The sequence below is a fragment of the Ambystoma mexicanum genome, chromosome 8, assembly GCF_040938575.1.
Source record: "Ambystoma mexicanum isolate Mex_15411 chromosome 8, UKY_AmexF1_1, whole genome shotgun sequence".
In the NCBI taxonomy this organism is placed as follows: domain Eukaryota; kingdom Metazoa; phylum Chordata; class Amphibia; order Caudata; family Ambystomatidae; genus Ambystoma; species Ambystoma mexicanum.
In genome coordinates, this window is record NC_090929.1 from 157,605,700 (window position 1) to 157,632,834 (window position 27,135).

Consider the following 27,135-nt stretch of genomic DNA (forward strand, 5'->3'; position numbering starts at 1 on the left):
GTTAAGCGTTATGTGATGTGGAATGCGCGGAGTGCTGCTTTGGTACAGCGCAAGGCAGGGTGGGATTCCTTTGTTCTGAACACCTTAGACATCAGTGGACTGGCCTCCGATGGTTTCAGGAGGCCAGTCAGGGCGAAGTGCGTCTGGCTTGTTTACATGCAATTTTCAGCCTCATCAGAATCACCCCCATCCCCCGATTCTGCCCTTCGATTAAATCTTCAGATAATTAGACACTGCCTTGAAGTCTGCCTAACTGGACAAGGACCACTTGAGGCATACCAATGTGCTGGTGGCGGAGGGGTGCCCTGCCCCAGGAGAGGTTTCCCAAAACCCTAAGGGGGGCTGAAAGCCATTTGAATTTTTGGTGGGGTTATGATAATTGGTTCATCACTACTGTATGAAGAAATCGGAAAGGCGGTGGCTAACAAAGAACAACTGTTGATTAGCATCACGAATCACCATGAACTCACAATGAGACAGTAACAGGTACAGTCTAGTACACTACGACTGTACTCTCCCAAATACCCCTACGAGAAAGGGGAATGATATTATAACGCGCTTAATACCCAGAGGTTTCTAAGCACGGACACGGGGATCGAACCCATGTTACTCCATATTGTCTTGCTTCCAAGGCGAGCACGTTGCCGCTGAGCTATCCTCCAGAGACGAATGATGCGACACATAGCACAAGTGAGATTACAGCCTGCTTTGCATAAAATGAAAGACCATTTACATTTGGGAACATAAGAATGGCCACAGATATTTATATTTAACAAGTATTTCTGTGATATTTCCATAAACATAATGCGCATTGGGCTTTGTGCTCATTACATTTTTCACCCCAGGATTAAAATATTTTTTAATATTGCCACAGACTTGGGAGGATAAAATGGCTGCGACATCGGGCACTTCATTGGGGTTGAGGGGAAAGTCGGAGATAATATTTACTTTCCCCCGTGCAGAATCTTATAAAGATGGCTGCACACTTGCTTAGCCCCCAATGCGCAGACCATCTTCCAAATAGAGGATAGCAATATGCAAACCTACCCGAGTGGCCATCATCAGTGAGTGAGGTCCATATCGAGAACCTGTGCACAACAAGCTCGTGCCCAAAGTCCATAAACCCAACAAGCTTGTGCCCCACGTCCATAAGCGCAACAAGCTCGTGCCCCACGTCGGGGTATTACTATTCTGCTTAGTGCGACATTGCAACACTTCAGAACAATGGACAGAAATTCAATGAATTTGAATAAATTAGTTCTTGTGGTCTAGCATTTCACAGCACAACGGATTGGCTTACAGGTGGTCCCCTTTTGTAGTGGTGCAGGCAGCCCAAAAATGATCGCATGGGAGCAGCCAGGGTTAATTTCAAGTGGTTATTATTAACTCAAAACTTTTAATCCCATCATTTAAGATTGTTTACAAAGAAAACAACGAAGCTACTGGCAAACTTAGAGTCATTTTACAAAACTAATAAAGAGGCAAACCTTTGATGGACTCTGCCACATTTTCAGGTACTTCAGTTGGAATAGCCGAATTCAGCAATTGTTCGCCAGCAGGTGGTCTACATTTGCTCTTCTTTTTCCTGACAATAAAGACACGAGGTAAACAATGCAAAATAGGTATTTAACCGCACAGAGCACGTGGTGGCGCTGGTCTATGTGATAGGAGTGCATGAACGCTGGCCCATTTCACGGATAGCGTGCATGCAGCATTTGGTTTGTATATACAATTCTGAAAGCGATTTTGTAATTTCTCTAAATAATGGCTTGCAACAGGGACGCCCTGTAAACAATGATACGATGCCAGAGGTGCATTTAGGCAAGCTCTGTGCAAGAAACTGACAGAACATACCACATTGGTTCATATTTCCGCCCAAAAAGGCCTTTTTTTTTAATTTCACAGAGAAAGATAAAAAAGGTTAGAAAGCTGCATATTAAATTGCTTCAGGGTGACACTTCCATTTCCTTAAAGGGCTTCTGTAAAAGGATAGTTCAGGTAAAATATGAGCGAGTAGCCCCTACGAAAGCGAGACCAAGTCATCATCATGGTGTCCACTGTGCTGGGGCTCTGCCATCAGTTTGTGGCCTCACATTTGCAGGGCGCTATTTTTGCAGGGTGTGGCACAAGTGAACAAGGCCAGGGAGAAATAACAGCAAGCCTGTCTGTACTGGGAGCACTAGTCAAGTGCGTAAAGGTGGGTCAGGACAAACGTTGCTTGGAGATGCGAAGGGCACTTTTGGAGCTAAACTTTAGACCAGAGGTCAGCCACGTTTTGCTCTCCAGAGGTTTTCAGCTACAGCTCCCGTCATCCCCAAACAGCATAGCCAATGGTAAGGGATCCCGGGCGTCTTAACCCAAAACCTCTGGCGATTTGCCTGTTGCAGAACCCTGGCGGGTCCAGGAGGCTGGTTAATCTTTTCCGGCTGCAACATTCTCATGAACCGGCCCGGCAAGCAGGAACTGAAATGCTTTGCACTATTAAAAAACATACAGAGTAAAACAAACCTGCACTTAACCTGTTTTCTTTTACTGTCTACATCCACTCTATGATGTTTCACAGCTGGTGCAGAAACCTGCAATTGCAACAGAACAGATACGTCAATGAGAACAGTACGTGTGCACAACTTCAAAGTACTGCCTGTTTGAAGTGCAGGCATGTATTGTAAGAATGGCAGTGCCAGGCATGTAAACAGTGCATAGCTTTAAATGGATGCAATTCAAAGTTGGTTCATAAAAACACTTTAATATTTCTGGTCGAAACAACCTCTACCCTCTATAAAAAAACAATACAAATATTGATCCAATATGTATATTTGTAATATGTATATCCAATATGTATATGTAACATGTGTGACAGATACCATGCTTGGCATTAGGTGCCAGCAGCACAGTGGCCCAAGGAGCTGGGGACCCTGACACATCTGGACGGAGGCCCCAGAGGAGCCACACTAGGGTCCCCTTTGGCACTGCGCAATGGTCCCACAGCTTAGCAAACACCTGCCACATGACCCAGACTACATCTCCCATGATCCCACTTACGTGTACCCAACGCAGGAAGCAAGACTTACCCAGACCCCTATTCAGACCACTGCGACCCATTCCGAGTCTTTGCCCCACAGGAGGGAGACAAGAAAGCAGGCAATCGGAATCCTAGGGAAAATAGGCCATGGCCCTTTAAGAGTCACGCGTGTGGCCCCAACAAACCTGAAGGGAGATGGGGAAATCGAGAATTAGTGGGAACAGATAACTTCCCGGTTCCTGGGATTCACAGACCCAAATCCCGATCTGCGGACCTCGGCCAGATCAAGGGAGCTGCAAACAATCCAGAATGAAGGCTGATAGTTTAGTCCAGCCGGTTTCAATACATCAGGGGGTTCATGAGCATGGGCCTACAGAGTAGGTAGTTAGAGCACTAAACCCACCATAAACACTTCAGAGGTTTCTGCTGGGGACAACCATACAAGGGTCTGAAGTAATATTCAAAACGGCAGACCCCCTTCATAAAACATTTGTCCCAGTAAAATCGACCCCCGAGCAGGTACAGTTAGGAAGAGAGGTCAACCAATCACCATACAGCCCTGGGAGCCAAAGGACTATAATAGGATCCCGGCACTCAGCCAGTACGTAGGTTGTTAGATTGATGGAAGGACTGCGAGTAGACAGAGCTGGAGAGCAAAGGGTGAAAGAGGAGACTGGAGGAGCAGATTGCGGTGGAGAAGTAAGAAGAGCTAGATGGCAGGGACGTTGGAAGCACATCGGAAGATGTCGGAGGTGAAATGAAGGAGGAGGTTGGGCATTCATCGGAGGAGATTGGAGGAAAAATGAAAGAGAAGGTTGGGAGAAGATAAGAGGAGGGTGGAGGAGAACTGAAGGAAAAGCTTGGGAGGTCTTCTGGGAAGGTAGGAGAAGAGATGGAAGAGGTTGAAAGGTCAGAAGGGAAGTAGGTAGAGACGTGAAGAAAGAGCTGGAGCTTTCTGTGCAGAGGAGAATTTGAAGGAGGAAAGAGAGCGAGAAGTCACTGGAGGTGGGAGGAAAACAAATCCAGGAAGTAGGCTGGAGGAGAGTGGCAGGACCAGAGCAAACCTCAGACAGGAAGATAGAGGGAAGGGCTGTCCTGCCTTAGGGGAATGGACCGATCTCAATGGGTAGACTTCATGGTGGAGGGAGGAACCAGCGCAAGGAATGCCCGCAACGAAGTTACGCAGGGGCCTCAGATGGGACTGGACACGTGGAGGGAGCTTACGCATAGAGTTCTGCAAATCTGTCCTTGCCACTTGAACGGGACACAGCCAGCAAACCCCTGAATTAAACCTTAAACTGTGGTGTTACTTTGGAAAGCAGAGAGCTTGACAGCCCCATGATTTGAAGAGCAGTTACAGGATGTAAGCGGACCCCTGGTGCCCATGTATTCTGTGGGTCCACGGCCGGTGAAATGCGATACACGGGCTTGCTTGAATGCCTGTATTTGTTGGTTTGTTAATTTGTAGGGTGCACTGAACCCTTAGGTAACTGGGCGCAACATAGTACAAAGGATACTTAAAGCTTAGTTACCTAATAGAGAGAGTAGGGTAAGGTACATACATACATTGCATAATTGGAAGATCATATGAAGTTCATACATATACGTGAATACAGGAATCGGGATACAATACAGTAGGGGGCCGGGAACAGAGGTACAAGCAAGTGCAGGAGAAGGTTCAGAAGCTAGTGCATATTGGGTAGTCGTACTGGTCGTTGGATCGTAGCCAGTTAAGAGTATTACGTCTGAAGCTGTAATAGGACTGGTTTATTCTAAGATCAATTGGGAGTGCATTCCAGTACTGGGGAGCTTTTACCGGGAAACTATTTCCACCTGGTTTTTTTTGCCCAAATCTAGGTATCTGTAGGCAGTGGGAGTTAGCCGCTCTGGAGGGGCGAGTCCATGTTTTTCTGACTATTCTCTGCTTAAGGTAAGGGGGAGCTGCGCAAGGCACAGCGAGTAAACCAAACTTCTCTGGGTACTGGTCTAATCAGACTGTACAAAGTGGAGCAAGAAAAGAGGAAAGATGAAAAGGGAAGATTAAATTAAGAGATGGGTTTTTAGTGCCATCAGAAACATGCTCAATGACAGCAATTAGTGCAAGTAAAGAGGAAGAGAATTACAGAAGTTGGCTGCCAGATACAGCAAACCTTTAATCAACTACCATTTTGCAATACGAAGCAAGAACAGCCACTAAATTGTTTTGAGAATGAAGTCTTCTGGCAGGAACATTCCACTGAATCTTATCTATTAAGTACTGGGGGGGGCAGGCAAAGTAAGCATTTAATGACAAAACAGAGAACTTTGAAGACTATCCTTTGGGAAGCGGGCAGCCAATGGAGAAACCGATGGCAGGCTGAAATGCTGACAAATGTAGTGACTTAACATGAGGCAAACCACAGACCGGAGACAATAGATTTGTTCAGCAGGTATACCAGCCAAGCCAGTAATGAACTTACATAGTCAACCTTGGAATGCATCAAGGCCCCAGGGAATGTACAGGAGAACCTGCTTCAGTAGGTGCATCCAAGAGAAAGCAGCTTTCACTACCGCAGTGATTTGGGAATTCAAGCCCATATCCGATTGCCAGATAAAACTGAGACTCACTTTGTCTGCATAAGATGTAGGAAGGCTGAACAGTATTTCTCCTCATCTCAAATATGATAGCTGAAATTGTAAACGTACATCTAAATATATATAGTTTTTCAGAGCAGCAACTACAGGCCAACATTCCCTTATTTCCCTAGACTTCTACAGTGAGACCGAGTCACCACTGGTGAAAGCATGGAGAGGGACTGGGAAACTCTAGGGGAATCCACTACCTACACAATGCAACCCGTGGAAGTGGTATTGCGGGAACCCAAAGCGTCCCTAGTCTTCCCTGGGTCCACCAGCCTCCAACATGCCATACCGTCAGCTCTTCAGAGAAATGTTCCAAGTTTTATCCACCAGGAAATACTGTATGAAAAAGGAGGGGCGTGTCCATGTATCCTCATGTTTAGAGGGGAGAACTGTTTGGGGAGATAAAGCCTGAGAAAATGGACACCAGGAAAGGTTTGCAAAGAATACTATGGAAATTCAAAGTCTGGTGTTAACCTGAGGTCAATCTGAGAAACTAGTGGTGACAAGGGGGATGTCAGATTTGGTTACCTGTTTCTTGTACCTCTCCAGGCAGAATCCTGCCTGCCCTTCATAAAAACCAGAAAAGGAGTAAACAGCTTTATCAGGGCCACTCTCCCCAGAAGCAGGACTCCAAATGAAAGGTAAGGAAGGATAGCTCGGGGGCAACACGTTTGTCTTGGAAGCAAGACAACGCAGCGCAACACAGGTTTGAATCCCGATGCCGTGATTAGAAACCACTTTCTGGTATTAAACGTGTGACAAAGGAGCTCTTCTGCAGCTCCCTTCCCCAAGTTCAAGGAAGTCAGGTGTATAAAGCTCCACAGGTTTTCAGGATTCACTTGGGAACTCAGGCATTCACTTGACAAAGGTTCACAGGACGTTTTCCTTGTCAGGATTCACCATTTCAACATGTCTTTCAGGCTTCCCTTGCCCCAAGTTGGACCATCTTGGTTGTTTTCCAACTTACAAATGTTCACCAGGTTCAATGTTGCTTCCTTTTCAAACCCAAAAGTTCAAATCACAAAAGGTTTACTGGAAAAATCTCACTCTTCTCTTGGTTTCTTGCAGGATTCGCTTTCCCACTTTAAACAAGTCCTTTTGACTTTCAGCTTCAATATATCAAGGAGGACCTTTCCACACAGAGCTAGTGCGACCCCTGTCGTGGCGCAGTTGACAGACCTCACGGTCCACCCATTACAGGTCACACAACCAGGTGCTTTACTTAGCTTGAGCTTTTCTTGTCCTTCATGTGAGGTCTCAGTGGCCCTCCTGATCAGCCTTCTGCTTGGGGGCCACCCCAATGCTTTTCAACACTCCTGGCTTAGTGGAAATTCTTTGCTCAGATTTGGGAATGTTGCTCCCACTTGGTTTTCACACAGCTCCCCCTTTTCAAATCTCCATTCCCCCCACCCCCCTACGCCAGGGCTGCGCACAGCTCCCCTTTTAACAGAAGCTTCCAATTCACTTGCAGAGTCTTTCGACAATGGGTATTCTTATCCACTGTCACTCTGCCACTTAGTATCATTCCTTTTTGTCAGTTTCACTCGACGTGTCACTGTACCTGGTCGAGCAGCAAGTTTGTTTCTCGCTCGCTTTAGTCAAACACACCGGGCTTTCACATTGCTCGCCTTACCTTTTGCATTTTCGTCCTTTCACAACCAACGTTACTGCAGTATGAGGTCAGGGTTCCACCACCTGCCCCTCAGACACTCCTCCATCCTCGTCCTGGCCCTGGCCCAGGGGAACAGGCACTGCGTATTCCCAATATGAAAATGGATTAGCCCACCTCCCGGGCTCCCTTCTCTGGACATTTTCTTGCAGCTGAAGTGGCAGACTTCTAGCCACGCTGTAGTAGGGCGCTCCCTTGGCATTGCGGCTTCCCGATTTTCCCTAGCTGGTCATGGGCAGCCACGGCTCCACAGCTATCCTTCCAACTCGTTCCACTTGCTTTCTGGGATTGCTCCTTTTATCTTGCCTGGGAGTGACAACAGGTTGCAGGTGAGAATGTTCAGCTCCAATTGCCTGACTCAGCCTGTTCTCATTAATGGGACAGGCCCATTGACTTAAGTAGAGAGCCTGTCGTTGCAGCTCCTTCGTCCCAGGACTATTCTCTATAAGAAGGGCATACAGGTTGGGCCCTCTTCTTCCTCTGCTCAATACTGGGTGTGGGGATCTGTTGGGACCTAATGAGGTAAGTAGGTCATATATTCCATCTTCCTCTATTCAGGTTATTGTGGTAGTATCGGGGTGTTGATTTTAACTCCAACTAGTTTTGGAGTATTTCTAGGGGAGGAAAAAAGGTGGGTTTACAGAATATCCTCAGGGTTTTGAGGAAGGAGACAAGGTTAGTGTCAAGATTTCAAAAAGGGGTTGGTCTCCCTTGATGTCTAGGATGTTTTATTTTCCCTTCTCTTGAGGGAGAGTCATGGGGTAGGATGGGACTTGGGTGACAATATCCCATGAAGGTAGAGGGAGGGTAGGATGGATTGGGGCAAGGAGCGGGAGAATCCCATGTCGTGCCCTGTGGCACCCTCTGCCCAGTCCCCAGGGACCCTCCACCCAGATGATCCTCCCTCGCTTGTCCACCACAGGGTCGGGATCCAAAAGCGATTGCCCTTCCTGGTCCCCTGAATAGAAGATCCCTGGGGAATAGGTGTGAGAGTGCCTTCTGGTTTCTCACAGTGTGTTTGTTTGGCATCAGTTGACGTGAGTGTAGTATCCCAGCTCTGTAAGGAAGCCCTGCCTGGCAGATTGAAGACTTGCCTGACTCCATCATGGTTCGGGCATTATGTTTCATTGGTGGAGATTACACGAGCTCTGGGATTCTGGAATACAGAACTCGTGTTGAAGATCAACTGTTACCAGCTTCTGCTGGGTTTAGCAGACTCCCTCCTCTTTCCCCTTTAATTTATACAAATAAAGTGAAGTACATATTCTAAATATATCAAACTATCGTCACCTCATCGTGTTATCTGTTCATTCTTTCCCCGGCCACTACAATTGGCGACGAGGATGGGATTCTTCGTGTCAGCGAACGCCTGCTGCTGCTAACACGGAGCTGCTCCGCTCATGCCCGAGCTTTCCAGCGGCTCCGATAGGTTCCTGAAGGTAAGGCGCTCTGCTCCGGTCATTTGAATTGGCCATTATTTCATCTGCAAGATAAACTCAACGTCGCATTGTGTGCACATCCAGAGCTGTTGCCAGGCACTTCCCTTTCGCCGTGCGCGCATGCGCTGTTATTTCTGAAGCAACTACATCTCTTAAAGCTACAGGCACGTTGTTAGTGCTCGGCAGCATTGTTTACACACCTTTCTGAAGCGGCGAAATCTCTTAAAGATACAGGCACATCTTTAACGTTTGGCAGTCTTACTTTTGCACCCGTCTACTGCTCGCCAACATTGAGTCACTAACAGTTCAGCTACCAAGTACCACAAAGAGTGCTCACATTTACTTTCTAAGCAATATATGCTCTTTTCATTAGCCGTATTGGACAGAGATGAGTACATGCATGAAATCTGGCACAATCACAAACTTGCTCTGTTCATATTAAAGTCTTTGTGGCACACCAATGGACATGTGATACACTCTTTGGAATCAATATGACAATGCATTACTTACCGTAAAAGCATTTCTGATGGTTGTATCTGCTTAGATTCACATGCTGTGCAAAGGTCTGACATCCAGTGGTCACTATGGAGTATTGCATTTTGTTTTTCGTAGTCGAAAAGGGGACGTCGACAAGGCGTGTCTGTAACACTATCCCTATAGTGACGTGCGGTGTACCCACAATCCCTCACGCGTCACGGTCCCTCTGTTTGTATTTTTTCTGCCCTGAGGGAGCCTTCTAGAGACGTGAGTGAGTACAGAAAAGAGAGAGATATAAAAGGATGTCTATGTTCCTTCCATCCGAGCGGGGAGGAAGGATGGGCGCATGTGAATCTAAGCAGAAACAACCATCAGAAATGCTTTTAGGGTAAGTAATGCATTGTCTTCTGATGTTTGTTAATCTGCTTAGAATCACATGCTGTGCATAGACTAGCGAGCATTACCCGGAGTTGGAGGTGGGTTGTGAGAAGGAACAGTAGAGAAAAGGTGTCTTAATACTGCTTGTCCCACCTGGGAATCAGCTCTAGAGTGGGAATCTAGACAGTAATGTTTTGTAAAGGTGTGTACAGAACTCCAGGTTGCCGCTTTGCAGATGGACTGAAGGGGAACATTTGCAATGAATGCTATGGATGCCCCAGTACCACAAAGAGTGTGCTCTTGGCTTGAAGGGTAGTTCTCTCTTAGCAAGAGTATAACAGAGAGTGATGCATTGAACAATCCATCTAGATATAGTGGACTTTGATACTGCATCTCCTTCTCTTCCTGCTGCCACTGAGACAAAGAACTGATTAGTCTTTCTCAGTGGTCCAGTTCTTTCCATATAAAACAGGACAGCTCTGCGCACATCAAGTGTATGCAGGCTCTTTTCTCCGAGATTTGAGGGATTTTGAAAGAACGTTGGTAGTTCTATTGACTGGTTGACATGGAATTTCGAGATGAATTTCAGTGCAAACCTTGGGTGTGTGCGTAGAACCACCTTATCTCTGCGAACCGTTACAAAGGGGTCTAGAACAGAAAGAGCCTGTAGTTCACTTACTCTCCTAATGGAGGTGATGGCTATTAGAAAAGCAGTCTTAAGAGTGAGGTCTTTAAGAGTTGCCTTGTGCATGGGTTCAAAGGGTGAACCCATGAGCCTGGTGAGTACCACATTTAGGTCCCAGCCGGGAGCTGGGTTTGCTATTGGAGGGTGAATCCTTTTTACCCCTTCCATGAAGGCTTTGATTACTGGGACTTTCCACCATGACACCGAGTTGGGAAGTGGTGTATGCAGAAAGTGCCGCTAGGTGGACTTTAATAGAATTGAATACTAGACCTGAGTCCAGCAAATGGGTCAGGTACAGAACAATTTGTGTGGGAGAGCAGTCAACGGGGTTGATGCTTCTTTCTCTACACCAGATGAAAAATCTCCTCCATTTGCTAGAATAACAGTGACGAGTGTTAGGTTTTCTAGCTTCCCTGAGGATGTCCATGCACCTTTGTGGAACTTGTAAATGTCCAAATTCTATGACCTCAGGAGCCAGGCTGCTAAGTTCAAGGATTGAGGGCATGGATGCAGTGTCCTGCCCTTGTCCTCTGACAGCATGTTGTACGGGCATGGCAGTTTCACTGGTGGAGACAGACATCTCCATCAGATGAGCGAACCATGGTTGCCGGGCCCACATAGGGGCCACTAGTATCATGGTGGCTTGTTCCCGGTGCATCTTGTGCACAATCTTGTTGAGAAGGGGAGTCGGGGGGGAAAAGCGTAAACAAATTTCCCTGACCATGGAATCGATAGACCGTTCCCCTTGGACTGGTTCTGAGGGTACCTGGAGGCGTAATCTAGGCATTGTGAGTTCTCCAGAGTTGCGAACAGGTATATTTCTGGGAAACCCCACTGTGTAAAGACGTCGAAGACGATGTCTTCGTGTAACAGCCATTCGTACTCTGCGGGCAGGGGGAAATCTCTGCTGAGTTCGACTGCTAGCAGATTGAGTTCCCCTGGTACATGTTGTGACAATAGGAACATGTTGTGTCTGAGAGCCCACTTCCAGATGTTCTGGGACAGCTTGGACAGTCCTGGAGCGTGGGTTCCCCCTTGCTTGTTGAGGTAGTACATGGCTGTGGTGCTGTCCGTGAGGACCATCACCGTCTTTCCTTGTAGGTGTTCCTGGAAGGCTTTCAGTGTCTTGAACACCGCCAGTAACTCCAGTAGATGTATGTGCTTGGAAGCTACGCTCGGAGCCCAACTCTGTGGGCAGTCTGATGGGATAGGTGAGCCCCCATCCTGTGTGGGATGCGTCTGTGGTTAGAGTGCCTTCCACTGCGGGTGTGGCAAAAGGTTTCCCTATTAGCAGGTTTTCCTTTGTCCACCCCCGTAGCAAGAGAACCAAGGCCTGCGAGACCACCACTAGATCGTCCCATTGTCCGCTGGCCTGACACCACTGGCTGTTGAGCCACTCTTGCATTGGGCGCATGCGCAGGCACGCGTGAGGTACCAAATAAATACATGATGCCATCATTCCTAGCAAGCGTATTGCTTTGCGTACCGTCACCTCTCGACCTGCCCCATATTGGGGACTCTGAAACAGCATGTTTTGGACCCTCTCGTTGGAGGGGAAGACGAGGCCATCCTTTGTTCGAATTAGAGCCCCTAGGAATTGTTTGATCTGGCTGGGGTCTAAGCTGGACTTCTTCTCGTTGATGGAGAAGCCCAGTTGGAACAAAAGGTCTACAGTCTTTTGGGTATTGGAGAAGCATGTTTCGTAAGAATCCCCTGTTATGAGCCAATCGTCGAGGTAAGGGTATACTGGGATGGACAACCTGCGCAGATGGGCCGCTGCCACTGCCAGTACTTTCGTGAATACCCTTGGTGCTGATGCTATCCCAAAGGGTAGCACTCTGAACTGGTAGTGTTTGTTCTCTATCATGAACCTGAGGTATTTTCTGTGCGCTGGCAACATTAAAATATGAAAGTATGCATCTTTTATGTCCAGTGTTGTCATGTAATCCCCTTGTGATAGCAAGGGGATTGCTTCCTGTAAGGTTACCATGCTAAACTTTTGGGGTTTCACAAATTTGTTCGCTGGGCGCAGATCTAATACAGGGCGCATGGTTAGGTCCTTTTTGGGTACAAGGAAGTACACTGGATAAATGCCTTCCGTTACCTGAGATAGAGGCACGACCTCTATAGCTCCTTTTTCCAGTAGCTGTTCCACTTCCTGTAGAAGGATGGCAAGGTGTTCTGGTGTCATGCGTCGTCCCCGTGGGGGTTTGTATGTTGGGGAACTGTTGAATTCTATACAGTAGCCGCGGGCTATGGTTGATAGACCCCAACGGTCTGTTATTCCCTCCGATGCTGGAAGAAACGATGTTAATCGGCCCCCGACCGGCGATGCATGGGAGGGGACCCGAATCTTCGGGTCATTTGCTGTTTCTGGACTGGGAGCCTCTAGGGGTAGAGGCCCGGCCTCTCCCCTTGCCACGGCGTTGGCCTCTCGGATTGTACTGGCCACTATTACCTTGGTTAGAGGACCAGTTGTTGGCAGAGTATTGTTGTTGTTGATTCTGCTACTAGCGTTGGCCACAAAAAAGGCACTTATTGCCATAGCCGCGTCTGTTAGGGGGCCTAGAAATCTGGTCATGGGTCTTGATTGTGTCAAACTCCTTTTTAGCATTTTCTAGAGCCTCATCAACTGCCTTACCAAAGAGATTGGTATCCTCTATAGGTTTGTTGATCAGGGAAGCCTGTGTTTCAGGTTTAAATCCCGAATTGCGCAGCCATACATGGCGTTTGAGGAGTATCCCTTGGACTAGGGAACGCCCAGCAGTCTCTGCAGCATCTAAAGTGTTTTTAACGATGCTTTGGTTCACTAGTGTCCCTTCCGTGATTGTGGCCAGAAGGCGTGTACACAGGGGTTCTGGTGCCTCTTCAGCGTCGCTACGAAGCTTGCTCCACTGTGCGTCTGCGTAGCTTGCTAGTAAAGAGTTGTTCTTAGCGATCCTTGCTGAGAAAGCGGCGGAAACCGTGATTCTTTTCCCCAGGGCATACAGCTTTTTCCCCTCCTTGTCTGGGGGTGCCTCGCTGGTGGACAGTGGCACCCCTGCTCTCTTCCTTGTATTCGTTACTACAAGGGAGTCTGGTACAGAGTGGCCCCTGACGTACAAAGGGTCAGAAGGAGATGGACTGAAGAGTTTTTCTATACGAGGGTTGACCCCTCTGACCAACGCAGGAGTGGATAGAGAAGGGGTGATTCTTCTTTTTACTGAGGCAAGAAGTGGAATGGTTCGACTGACAGGGGGTTTCTCCTTAATTACTTTTTCCACAAAGTCAATGTCAGGAGAGGTCTCCCCTGTGTCTAATTCGAAATGTGCTGCTGCTTTGCGCAACAGTGCATTAAACGTAGGCTGGTCATCTATAGGAGATGTGTTCCTAATAGGCGAGTCCTTGGGAGGAGATAGGGTTATGGCATCAGGGTCAGAGTACGCTGATGGGGACTGCCAGGGGTGTGAGGTAACTACCTCTAGTTCTTCTCTGAAGCCCCCTAAACCTGTATTTGGATCTTCTTGAAAACCCTCCTCCTCTAGGTTTCGTTCTTCCTCTACACCCATAAAATCATCCTCTTCCTGAAAATGTTGTTCCTCTTCAGTGAGGTCATACACATTTAATTCCTCATGTGAAGGATTAAACAGCCTAGGAAACTTGACCCTGGGGTCATCCTGGGGTCCTTCTCTTGGTCTTTTGGGTGTTGGTAGGTTTTGGTTTTCCATAAACCTTTCCATTTTCTCCATACAGAAATGGAGTCTCTCCAGAGTTTCATGGGGTACCCCTGAGTAGTCTAGGGGGGGGGGAATTAGTGTTTTCTGCCTGGAAACGCTTTGACCTCTCCCACAACGTCTAAGAAAGGTTTCTGTCGCCGTCTGAAAAGCCTTCGGCTAGGCCAGGAGTCCCTCTAGATGAAGGGGGCAGTTTCTGGCTCCCCTTCGGCTTTTTCAGCGTGTCTTTAGCCCTTTGCGTGGTATTCAACGTGTCTTTCGTCATCCGCTTATGGGTATCGGCGGAAACAATCCTCGCTAGGCTCTCGACAAGTAAATTGTCTGTGGAGGTTTCTGGTCTCGACGTTATGGGCGTTGAGTGTTGTACTGCGACGGGCGCTCCTATATGGAGCGTTACGTCGGATGGTTTTGGGGTAGCGCCTTTATCTGTGGAAAGCCCAATCGCTGGTCGCTGCTGCGTTTGCGAGTGGGGCTTTAGACTCTTACGGTCTGAGGTAGACGCCGGGGTGCCCTGCGTCCCCTTCGGCACTGTTGGATTCTTCGTCGTTGACGAAGAAGAGCCGTGGGTTGTGTGCTTATGGGAGTGAGTCTTTTGTGCGTCCTTGTCGCCGGGGTGTTCACCCCCATAAGCAGGGCGTGAGCCGAGCCCGTCAGGGCTGGGGACGGACGTCGAGGAGCGTGAGCGCTCCCTAGAGAGGTTTAAGACTTCCGCAACGGAGGTCGTGTTATCACCTTCCTCGGCGACGGCGGCGGGTGAGGAATCGGACTTCGACATGGCGTATGCCGCCCACCTCTTGACTCTACGTTCTTTTAGAGTTTTGGGTTTTAAAAGTTGACAAGCCGCGCAGCCGTCTTCTTTATGATCGAGGGGCAAGCAACGATTACAGCGTTCATGCTGGTCCTTCCAGGTGTACTTGCCCTTGCAGCGCGGGCAAAACCTAAAGGGTGTCCTCTTCATAGCTGAGGCAATAATTTGTGGTGATAACAACCCCGAGGGAAAGGGAAGGGAAAAGGAAAGGCATTCTCAAAGAGAAACAAGATAGTTCCACCCCCACTCTCCCTACTGTATGTTGGCCGGCTTGGCCAGGCCACGTGTTCGGCAGCGCCGAAGGATCTCCTCCGTCTCGTCTCCTCCGTCGAAGATCTTGTTCGGCGGAGAAACAGCTTTGCAGCTACGTCGAGGGGAGGGATCCATGTGTTAATGTAATAAGTCAGGACCAAGGTCCAGGAAATAAGTTTTGCAATGTCTCTCGAGGAGCTCCGCGTAAAGGCGACCAAAAGCTGGGCGGAAAAAAACAATCTGAGGGACCTCGACGCGTGAGGGATTGTGGGTACACCGCACGTCACTGTAGGGATAGTGTTACAGACACGCCTTGTCGACGTCCCCTTTTCAACTACGAAAAACAAAATGCAATACTCTGCAGTGACCACTGGATGTCGGACCTATGCACAGCATGCGATTCTAAGCAGATTAACAAACATCAGAAAACTACTTTCCATCAACGCATTACCACTTGACACCTCATCCACGTCACACCATGGCTTTTAGCAGTGTTGCCCCGCCTGCATTTTTTATGCCAAGCTCTGATGAACCTAGTATTCCATGGAAGAGGTGGATAAAATCTTTTGAGCATTATGCTGGAGTGGTCTGTGTTCCCAATTGCAGTGCAGAGAAGAGAAAATCATTGCTGCTACATTGTTTGGGCCCACCTGGGCCATACTTGTCAGTGGAAGAGAGTGTTGACATTAACGAATATCAACGGGCTGTCATTGAAAAGAAAGTAAGCATTATTTTGGAGAGGTACAGATTTGGGAAAAGAACGTAAGAGGGAGAGAGTGTTGAAAAATGCATTACTGCTTTGAGGAAATTGGCCAAATCATGCAATTTCAATGAACAGCTTGATGAGAGGCTAAGGGACCAGTTCATGTTAGAATGCCGTAGTGCAAAAGGAAGATAAAAACTGTGGTCCGAAAGTGACCCACCTTTGGACACTGTACTTCGCGTGGCGAAGGAAGTAGAGCACACTGAGGAATGTGTCAAGGAATTAGAGAATAAAATGAAACATGTGAAAATTGAAAATTGTAGAAACAAGTCACTCAATGCATCAAGCAACACTGCTGATGAGAATGAGTCCATATCTATGGTCAATAATGCTACAGTCAGAAGGAGAATTTCTAACAAACATTATGGGTCAACCCGACAAAGGAAAATACAAGTCCCGTCAAAAAGGTGCTGCCAGTGAATACAGTAGGAAAAAACAGTCCCGACAAGCAGTCCAGAAATTCTAGAAAGAGACGCCAAGGAAGGCGTTATAGATGTGGCAGTGTCAATCACTGGGCTGATGACCCGGAATGTCCAGCTTTGAAGATCATTTGCAGCAAGTGCAAAGGGAAAGGCCATTATTCAAAGTGTTGCAGATTTCGTGGCATCTCTACAAATTGGATAGGAGGCAACTCAGATAGTGGCCATAGTGATCGAGATGAACAGGAAGAATGTGTATTTGTCATAACTGCCGATGATGATGAAGAAGTTTTGGACAGTCCCAAAGCCATGGTTTCGATTGATGGCAAAGAAGTGAATATGATGATTGATACCGGGCCAAGTACACACTTCTGCCGAGGCATTTATGGAACAAAGAGAAACATGAATATCTGCATGAGACTGATGTATACCCCAGGGTTTATGGTGGGGTGAAGATTGACATCATAGGATGGCATTGGGGAAAATTGAGATTTAAAAGGTAGGAGAGCCAAAGGCAAGATTTACATCACGAATGAAGGCAGGACGCCACTGTTAAGTTGGACCCATCAGAGTAAACTGCAAGTCAAATTAGACTCTACCATTGAAGAATCAGTGTTGACTATAAATAATGATAGTAGTAGGACAAATGAGGTTTGTGTCATGGGTAAGGCAAACAACTGAGATATCATGCAAGCTGTTTTTCGAGATGCTGTGGGATGTCTTCAGGGCTATGTACATCAGATACAGTTAAAACCCAATCATAATCCTGTAGCTCAGAAATTGAGAAACATTCCGTTATCCATGCAAGAGGAAGTCAGAAAGGAGATAAGAAAGATGGAGGAAATGGGGATTATTGAAAGCATTGATGCTAGCGAATGGGTTTCGCCACTTGTCGTCATAAGGAAGAAATCTGGGAAACTTAGAATTTGTGTAGATATGCGTGAATTGAACAAGTGTGTTATTCCTGATCGACATCCCCTCTCCAACATACACGAAATAGTCTCCACAATTGGTCCTTCGAAGTTTTTTTCCACTTTGGATCTGACTTCTGCATACCACCAAATCAAACTGCACAAGTGTTCCAGGAATCTTACTGCATTTATTACACCGGATGGACTTTTCAATTTAAGAGGATGCCGTTTGGGTTGGTATCTGCAGCCTCGGTCTTCCAGAAGGTGATGCACAAATGGTTCGAGGGTGCAGACGGTGTTATTTGCTTTCAGGACAACATATTGGTCCATGCTGGCACTCAAGAATTGCATGATAAGAGGTTGTTGTATGTATGTCAGAGGTTATACAGAGCAGGAATGACCTTAAGTAGAGACAAATGTAAAATCTAACTGTTCTGAATTAGAATATTTAGGACATAAGATTTCTGCTGAGGGAATTTCTCCAAGACCACAACTAGTTGACACAATCAATAAAATGCCAAGGCCGTGCAACAAGGAAGAAGTTTGCACATTTATTGGAATGGCGGAGTATTACTCCAAGTTTGTCAAGGATTTTGCTATTCACACTGTTCCATTGCGAGAAGTACTCAAGAGGAAGGTGTTCGAGTGGAATAATGAATGTGAAGAGGAGTTTAATTTCATTAAGGATGCAATAGGATGGGGGGCGTGGCTACGAGAGCCATGTAAGAGGACGCATCCTGGAGGAGCTCCCGAGATCCTGCAACGATTCGGGCAAATATGTGCGGTACGACGTATCGCTGACCACCGACGATACACAGGATGGTGTGTGAAGGTATTGGCCACGCATTGTGAACTTTTGGAGAGAATCGGATTAACAGCGACGGAGATCGGTGGCTATGTGTTAAAAGACTCCGCGAACAAAGGGCGACTCAAAATGGCCGACCGGGGCCCGGGACTGGAATAGAGGCGAGTTGTGCGGTGGCCTAGCTGTGACGGTGCACTGTACACAAACTTGCTACTTTAGCAACCGATCGATTTTCTGAGCCATGTCGAACAGGCCGGTGCGGCCGAAGGGGAAACAGCCTACCTTAGATGACTTCACTAGAACTCCCCCGAGCCAGGACACTACCAAAAGTAAGGAAGCGCTGGCTGGGAGTGGCACGACATCTTCATGCACCAACCAAGAAATCCTGGCGGCGATTGTGGAACTGAGGGCGGCCTGGGAATCCAAGTTGGAACTGGCCGTTACGGAACTGAAGATTGCACTGGATCGCAAGGTTGGAGAGGTCCAAGAGGACGTTAATCTGCTACGACAAGATGTCAGGACCCTGGCGGAGCGCACGGAGGCCCTCGAAAAAGAAGTTGGCCCGAATACAGCAGATTGCGCCACTCACAAGGCCGACTTGCATGCCCTGACACAAAGGATGGGCAACCTGGAGAACAGAGCGGAGGAGGCTGAGGGACGAGCCCGCCGCAATAACATCCGCATCGTGGGCCTACCGGAGGGGATGGAGGGCCGTGACCCTACGGATTTCATCGAATCCATGCTCTTACAGGAGATATCCGGAGGGGCCCTATCTCAAGGATTTGCGGTAGAAAGAGCACATAGAGCCCTAACTAGGAGGCCACCTCCCGGGAACCCGCCTAGGCCTGTGATCGCCAAAATCCTTAATTACCGCGACCGGGAGAGGATACTGGAATACTTCCGCAAAGGAGGGACGATCACGAGAGGAGCGGCAAACATCACGGCTTATCCAGATTATACTTTGACTGTACAGCGTAGTCGCATGAACTTTGGGTCTGTAAAGCGGAGGCTGAGAGAAGCGGGCCACAAATATATGTTACTCTATCCTGCAAAATTGAAGGTCTTCCATGCACATAAAACCTTGTTTTTTGAAACTCCGGAGGATGCCATGGGATGGCTCGATGCGCATGGATGCCCCCAGGAACCAGAAGCTCGGCCCAGAAAGGGCTCGGAAGAGACACGGGAATCATAACATGGCGTCGCAAGATGGCGTGGCTCGTGGGACTTGAATATAGTCGGTGTGACACTTTCGGTAAAGAAGGTCAGATGACACTATTTGTCAGGACACTGTGAACTCTTATTTGATCGGGAGCCTTACGGGGCGATACTCTCTACCCCACAATAGTTTTAGTTGGGTGACCACTAGGGTGACCTCACCCTACTGGGCTCCGTTCGCCGATCGGTGTTTGCGGAGCTAGATGTGGGGGTGCCTGAGCTCTGAAGCTGGAGCTGGGCAGCAGTTGGGGTGTGTGATGTTGGGGAAGGCACGGGTGGGGGGAGGGGAGGGGAGTTGGGGTTTAGTTGTGTATATAGTTGAAGGGAGTTTGAGCTTATATGAGGAGTTACTGGACCAAAACGCTATCTGTGTCATGGGGGCGGTTGGGGGTCGCTACATGGGAGGCAGGGGGGAACGAGCTTGCCATGGGAGACCTTAAGATTGTCACCTGGAATGTCAGGGGACTTAATAGTTATTTAAAAAGGAATAAAGTTATGTTGTACCTCAAAAGGCAGAGGATTGACATCGCACTATTGCAAGAAACACACCTGAACCGACACAAGTTAGAACTGGTTGAGAAAAAGTGGAGTGGCATGGTGGTGGGCTCCCCGTACTCTGCCTATGCTAGGGGAGTGTTAATCTGGGTGGCACCTCACGTTCCGTTCAGAGTCACGTGGCAGGAGGTGGACACGGAGGGCAGGTTGGTTATGCTCAGAGCCCTGGTGGAGGATAGAGAGGTTTGCATTATTAACACATATGCCCCCAATCAGAATGCTGCTGCATACTTCAGGACCCTATGCACCCGTCTGGGCACATGTGTGGGGGGAGCGATCATTTGGGGAGGGGATTTTAACTGTGTTCTCGACCCAAGGGCTGATAGGTCCGATGATAGGATTGATCGGCCCACCCCGGCGGCCAGAGTACTACAGACGTTACTGGGTGACTTTGGGCTGGCGGATGTTTGGCGACTGAAATACCCTGGTACCTCGCAGTACTCTCACTACTCTGCCCCACAGCGCTTACACACGAGATTGGATTATTTTTTTGCCACGTCAGAAGTGGTGTTGGCGACCACTCAAATTGAATATAAAGCAAGGGTCCTATCGGACCACTCGCCCTTAGTGCTGACCTGGCAGTATGGCCGCCCTCGTGCACGAATACCTACATGGCGCCTCCGTGCGGAGGCGCTTAAGGACACGGTTTTCAGGGAGGACATCAGGGAGGCGATCCAGCGGTACTTTGAGGTTAACACGGGCAGTGTAGATTCGGCAGGCACACTTTGGGAGGCATTCAAGGTAGTGTTACGGGGGGACGCTATTTCCAAGTCGAAGGGCCTGCAGGGTGGGGTTCTGATGGAGTTAGAGAAGGCGGAGAGACAACTGGAGCGCGAATGTAGCAAGGCAGGAGGGGATGCAGACCTAGTACTTGAGCTGCAGCAGCGGTGTTCGGAGCTTTGGGAGAGGCTTTGTAACCTTAACTATAGAAAATATGTTGAGAGGCAGCATGCGGGTGGAGACAAAACTGGCCGCCTACTGGCATGGCTATATAAGAGAGAAACCCCTAGGCCCCCGATTAGGATGATGGTTAGAGAGGACGGAGAGGAGGTGGACACCCAAGAAGGAGTTAATGCAGCCTTCCTTGATTACTATAAAGCACTGTATGAGGACATAGGGGGAGAAAATCAGGCAGAGATCAGAACTACACTGGAAGACATAGAGCTGCCCAGGATTAGTGAGGAAGAAAGAGAGGAGCTGGACGCGCCTATTACACTAGAGGAACTGGAAGAGGTAGTGAAGGGATTGCCCACTTGTAAGACCCCGGGCACGGACGGACTCCCTAGTGAGTTTTATAAAGTGTATGGAGCAGAGGTACTCCCCCCGATGCTAGAAATGTTCAATGAATCTTTCGAGAAGGGTCGGTTACCGCAAACGCTCAGAGAGGCGCTGATAGTGCCGCTCCCCAAGCCTAATAAACCCCGACAAAGCTGTGGATCTTATAGGCCGCTGTCGATGCTGAACCAGGACAGCAAGATCCTTACGGCGGTCCTGGCCAACAGGCTACGTAGGGTCATCAGTAAACTGATACACCCGGATCAGACGGGCTATGTCCCCAACAGGAACATAACTCACAATCACAGGCGACTTCACCGAGTGATTGAAGAGGGGAATAGAAGCGATGAAGAGATGGTGGTGGTGTCCCTAGATGCAGTTAAGGCATTTGATTCAGTGAGGTGGCCGTGGTTGCTGGCGGCCTTGGAGAGGTACGGGTTTGGGCCTGGCTATGTGAGGTGGGCGAAACTGCTGTACAGCGCGCCACTGGCCAGGGTGCGCACGGGATCTGTGATATCCAAAAGGTGGCGACTTAGCAGAGGCACCAAACAGGGATGCCCCTGGTCCCCGATGCTGTACATATTGGCCCTGGAGCCCCTGGCGGTGTACCTTAGACAGCAATATGACCTGGTTGGCATCGAGGTGGGAGGAGAGAACCATTTGATATCCCTATATGCTGACGACCTGTTGTTGTACCTGAGGTGTCCGAAGGAAAACCTCCAGTACATTTTAGAGGTCATGGAAAAGTATGCGGAGCTGTCCGGCATAGCGGTTAATCCCAGCAAATCAAGTATGTTTCCGTTGGGGAGCTTTATTGGAGTCCCTCTGGAACGGTTGCCGGTGTTGCCCGTGCCCTGGGCGACTGAGTCTTTCCGCTACCTCGGAATTGATGTATATCATGCTGTGAAGGAAGAACACTTGCACAATGCCGAGGCGGCGGTAAAGAAAATCCGCGAGAGTATGCGGTTTTGGGAGAAGCTGCCGCTGGCAATGGTGGGCCGGGGGGCGATGCTTAAAATGGTGGTCCTGCCCAGGCTTTTGCACTTTTTCAGTAATACACCATATTTCATACCCAGGAAGTTCTTTGTCAAACTTGATAGTGTATGCAGGGACTTCCTGTGGCACGGCATCCGCAACAGGGTAGCCTTGTGGAAACTTCAAAATTTCCAAGATAGGGGAGGCATCAAGCTGCCAAACTTTGAGGCCTATTATGTGGCCAGCCAGCTGCAATACGTAACCAGATGGCTCTCAGATGAGGAAACTCCTGAGTCTAGACTGGTTGGGAGGGACTGCGCCCCGTTTTATTTAAAGGAGGTCGTCTGGGTCCCTAGGTCGGACTTGCAAGGATGCCCAGGTATGTTGCTGCTGGGGTGGAGAATTTGGCGTAGAATGTGCCAGCTGATTGAGAGCCCACACCCGTGTTCCCCGCATGTGCCATTGGTCTCCCTAGCTATGGGGGACAGCCAGCTCAGGAAAATTATCAGGACGTATTGGGAAACGGTTGGACTGGCCACACTGGGAGACATATGGCAGGATGGGGCCATTAAAGAATTCGTAGACCTGGGTGAAGAAACAGGGTTGCACGGGGGCCAATATGTTACATACCTAAGGCTAGTACAGATCATCCGCAAAACTTGGCCGGAGACGGTGCTGGCGGAAGATCCGGATGCACTGATCGGAACGATATATGATATATCAGAGGGCGGGCATGAGATCTCTAGATTATATGAGGTGGTGATGACCCGGGTGGGGAAGGATTTGATGGATCTGAGGCTTGACTGGGAAGCGGAAGTGGGGGTACAGATGACTGATGGGATGTGGGAGCGGGCCATGGGATACCATAAGAAAGTGTCCAGAAATGCTAGATTGCAGCAAATACAGCTGTACATCACGCACAGAGCATATATGACCCCGAAGAGAATAGCTAAGTTTGCGAACGCAGGCAGACAAGCATGCCCGAAATGCGATGAAGTAGACGCAGGCATGACACATATGTTCTGGTCCTGCCCAGTGATTGAAGGCTTTTGGGGGGAAGTGGCACAGAAATTGGCAGATAAGGGGGTTCTGCTACGCATTGACACGGCCTGGGCCTGCCTCTTGGGAGGGTTCCCTAGACCACGGAACACCAAACATCTTGGGAAACTGAGAGACCTGGCGTATGTACTTGCTAAGAGAAGGATAGCTACGAGTTGGAAGCAACGCCATGGGCCAAGAATAGAGATATGGTGGCGGGACCTGCAGAAGTGGGCGGAGGCTGAAACGGGGGTATGGCAGGAAGCGTGTGGTATTTGCGGGGAGGAAGAAATGGGCAACCTGGCGGCTTGGAGAATGTTAATCACGGGACTCTTTGGCGCGGAAATGGACCCTGCTGCTTCCGGGAGGGGCGGCGCCCGGCCGCACCAAGCGAACACAGAACTGTAAGGCTGATAAGCTCTCGGGGGGGGAGGGGGTTTAAGTGCAGTAATACGGCATTAATTGATGTTTACAGTTTGTAATGTATAATGCTGCAAGTTTGGTTTGTATTGAGTTATTTTGAAATAAAAAATTATTTAAAAAAAAAAAAAAAGGATGCAATAGGATCAGCTCCTGCTTTAAAGAATTTTTGCACCGATAAGAAGATAACCATCACGACTGATGCTAGCAATATTGGATTAGGGGCTGTTGTCACCCAAGAGCATGAAGGTCATGAAGTGGTAATTGCTTTCGCCTCAAGGTTACTTAAAGGGGCGGAGTTATCATATGCTGCAATTGAAAAGGAAGCCTTGGCTATAAAGTGGGCAGCCGAGAAGTTTCGAAGTTTTATTTGGGGAAATGAAGTTGAATTCCGAACTGACCACAAACCGTTAACTCATGTATTCATGTCAAAGGGTCTGGACAAGGTCTCTAACAGAATAAGGAGATGGGTCATGATACTACAAGAATTTAATTATACAGTAGTATATGTTCCTGGAGTTAAGAATGTTACAGCTGACTGTCTCGTTTAACGAATATTTCCGAGATCGATGATGGGGAGGATAACATGGAAGTGGTGTTAAGCATCGAAGCAGCTGCAATTTCAAAATCTGAATGGGACAATGCTGAGCGAGATGATGGCAGCATCAATCTACTCAAGAGTCACGAATCGTGGAACAAGTCAAAATTTGAAAATGCCAATTTGATTGACTTCTGGTCCGTCGCGGATGAGCTGCATGTGCATGATAGATTTGTGATGAGAGGAGATAAAGTAATTCCTCCGTCAGGTCTGCGCCAGAGGATCATCGAGTTGGTACACGAAGGTCATCAGGGTGTGATAAAGACTAAACAAAGAATAAGGAACGACTTCTGGTGGCCCGGATGTGACTTGCAGATCGAACGCTACATTAGGGACTGTATCCTTTGTTGCAATGATGAGAAAAGATGTATGAATGCGAGACTACCATTCTGTTCCTGAAGGTAGGGCACGGAATGACAGGTACGATATGACCACTGTTGTGGGAAAGTTTGTTAAAATACTACTCCCTCCTGCTTTTAGAGTAATTGTAATTATATATCTCCTCACCAGGTGGGTAGAAGTACTAATTGTATCTAGTCTTACGGGAAAAACTGTAACTGATTTTTTATCTACCATTTGTGAGAGGGAAGGGTACCCAGGAAGCATTCTTTCCGATAATGGTACCCAGTTCAAATCCAAAGAGGTGTCAGATTTTTGTAGTACACATTCTATTGAACATAGGACAAGTTCCATCCATCACCCCCAGACAAATGGGATGATTGAGCGTTTCAATAAGGTATTGAAGGAGACGATCAGGATGGTGTGGTCCAATGGGATGGATTGGGAAGAAGCGATTAGGGAAAGGGTGGTCGCTCATCGCTTCACACCACATTCCAGCACAGGTCTTTCACCCTTTGAACTCAGTAGAGGGAGAAAAGCCAATACCAAATTGGCTCCTGTGTGGCTGGACAAGGATTTAGGTGCAGTCCGTGATAAAATCAGAAGGGTTCAGAAGAGGAATAAAATTGCCTTTGATAAGAGGGCACACAATGACAGGTACGATATAACCACTGTTGTGGGAAAGTTTGTTAAGATACTACTCCCTCCTGCTCTTAGAGTCGGACCATGTAAGTGGTCCAAGCCTGTTAGAGTAGTAGAAGCTTTTCGCCATGCAGTTAGGACAGAAGATGGAAGGGTATGGAATGTTAAGAATATTTGGGTATGTGAGAGCAATGAACAAAACGAGAATGGTAGTGAGAATGGCAATTTAGGTGTGAAAGTCAGGAAGTGTAGATTTGGTGGTGGCATGGATGAAAGGAAGAAGAAGTGTGCGTCCAATGTTGAAAACAAAAACAAAAAACCTTTCCTTGTCAGTCAATTCCAGAAATATTGGATGCACGTCCAGATGGGGAAGATCATATCGTCCCCGAAATGGATGCAGGACTATTTGGATTGTACTTGATTTTAATTTACCGAAACGGATGGAGGACTATTTGGTTTTTACTTGATTTGAATTTTTTTCTCTTCACGCATTTATTTATTGTTTTGGTTTGTTGTTTTCCTCCTGTCATTAAATGATTGTTTCCTGAACATTATAAAGGAAGGGAGATGTGTAGTATCCTAGCTCTGTAAGGAAGCCCTTCCTGGCAGATTGAAGACTTGCCTGACTCCATCATGGTTCGGGCACTATGTTTCATTGGTGGAGATTACACGAGCTCTGGGATTCTGGAATACAGAACTCGTGTTGAAGATCAACTGTTACCAGCTTCTGCTGGGTTTAGCAGACTCCCTCCTCTTTCCCCTTTAGAATATATACTTCACTGTATTTGTATAAATTAAATATATCAAACTATCGTCACCTCATCATGTTATCTGTTCATTCTTTCCCTGGCCACTACAGTGAGGAGCCAAAAGTAGCGCCTGGTAGCTGTTGGTGTCAAGCTAATCAGGCTCCTCTAGGCTACAAGCAGGAGCTTAAGAGCTTCCAGCTCCCCTCAATTTCGGACCTTGTCACAATATAACAGAGGAGTTAGAACCACTTAGCAAGCAAGAATCATACAACTCTGCACTGATAATCTACCTCCTTCACTGCGCCTGCTCTACCATCTGTCAGGATCACGGGGTTTTCCCAAAAAGGTTTTCCAAGGTCTCCTGGTTAAGCCATTGACTATGAGGGTCAATGCATATAGGAATTTGTGGCTATTCAGTTTTTTTCCTACCCCTCATTGTATTCCAACATGGTCACCCTGTAAATTCCCTGTAAATCAATGTGCAGTGTAGTGGCTGCACTCTCTGGGTATTTAAACCCCTCCCCTTTCTCGTTCCGCGCTTCGCGTTGTAATGTTCAGGCAACGCTTACCGCGATACTGAGCTCCAGTCATAAAATTCCTCTGAATCATTTTCCTGCTCTTTTAGTTCGTAGTAATGCTCTCAGTCCAGTGTTCCCCTTTCTAGTTTTCCTACGTAGTTAATTCCCTTCCTTGCCCTTTCAGTTCTCTCCCATTCCATTGTACGTTAGTCTCCTCAGAAGAAAATTTCGAACGGACGTTCCCAGTGTTCTGTCACCGCAAGTATTTCCTTTTTACTTCGCGGGTGCTGTTCTTCAGCTCCGTTGTTTTACCTGCACATAAAAGTGATGTTCAGTTCCGTGTGTGTGAAGGTTTGAAGGTGAGAACGGTTATCGCTAGAACAGCGCTCATCAATAAGCGCATGGTGATTTCCTGTGAGGAGATTGTTGAAGTTTCTTTGGTGAATTGTTTTTTTTTTAAAGGAGCAAGTGTAATTTTATTCATGTGTTACTCTCCTCATATGTAGCGCTAATTTCCATTAGATTCTACTGAGGCAAGGTTGTGTTTAGTGTTCCCATTAGGCACGCACTTGTGAAGCGGAGTTGCTAATTCACATGAGCCATGTTCACTCACGACTAACGCACATGTTGTACAGTGAATACAAACTTAAGGCGAGTTTGTTGTCATACATTTCTTAGAGTTAATTTAGGAAGCCCTGTTACTTCCACATTACATTGTTTTTATGTTTAATACAATTTTTTTTTACTTTCTTAGCACACTGTCACGCTCACCTGATTCCCACGGAGGCGCAGGTCTGGCTTCGAGTGCGGATGCTTCTTCTATGGTGAAGCGCAGGATTCTGAAGATG

The 27,135-nt window shown here is 47.8% G+C and overlaps 2 long non-coding RNA genes across 2 annotated transcripts in view; both read right to left on the reverse strand.

The window, feature by feature from the left end:
- Positions 1–1,585, reverse strand: part of LOC138473556 (uncharacterized) — a 92,296-nt gene extending 90,711 nt beyond the window's left edge. The window contains exon 1 of the long non-coding RNA XR_011268778.1: positions 1,488–1,585. This is a non-coding gene — a long non-coding RNA (uncharacterized lncRNA). The remainder of the gene's footprint in view (positions 1–1,487) is intronic.
- Positions 1,586–2,507: 922 nt separating this feature from the next.
- LOC138473557 (uncharacterized) overlaps positions 2,508–27,135 on the reverse strand; it is a 45,897-nt gene continuing 21,269 nt past the window's right edge. The window contains exon 2 of the long non-coding RNA XR_011268779.1: positions 2,508–2,576. This is a non-coding gene — a long non-coding RNA (uncharacterized lncRNA). The remainder of the gene's footprint in view (positions 2,577–27,135) is intronic.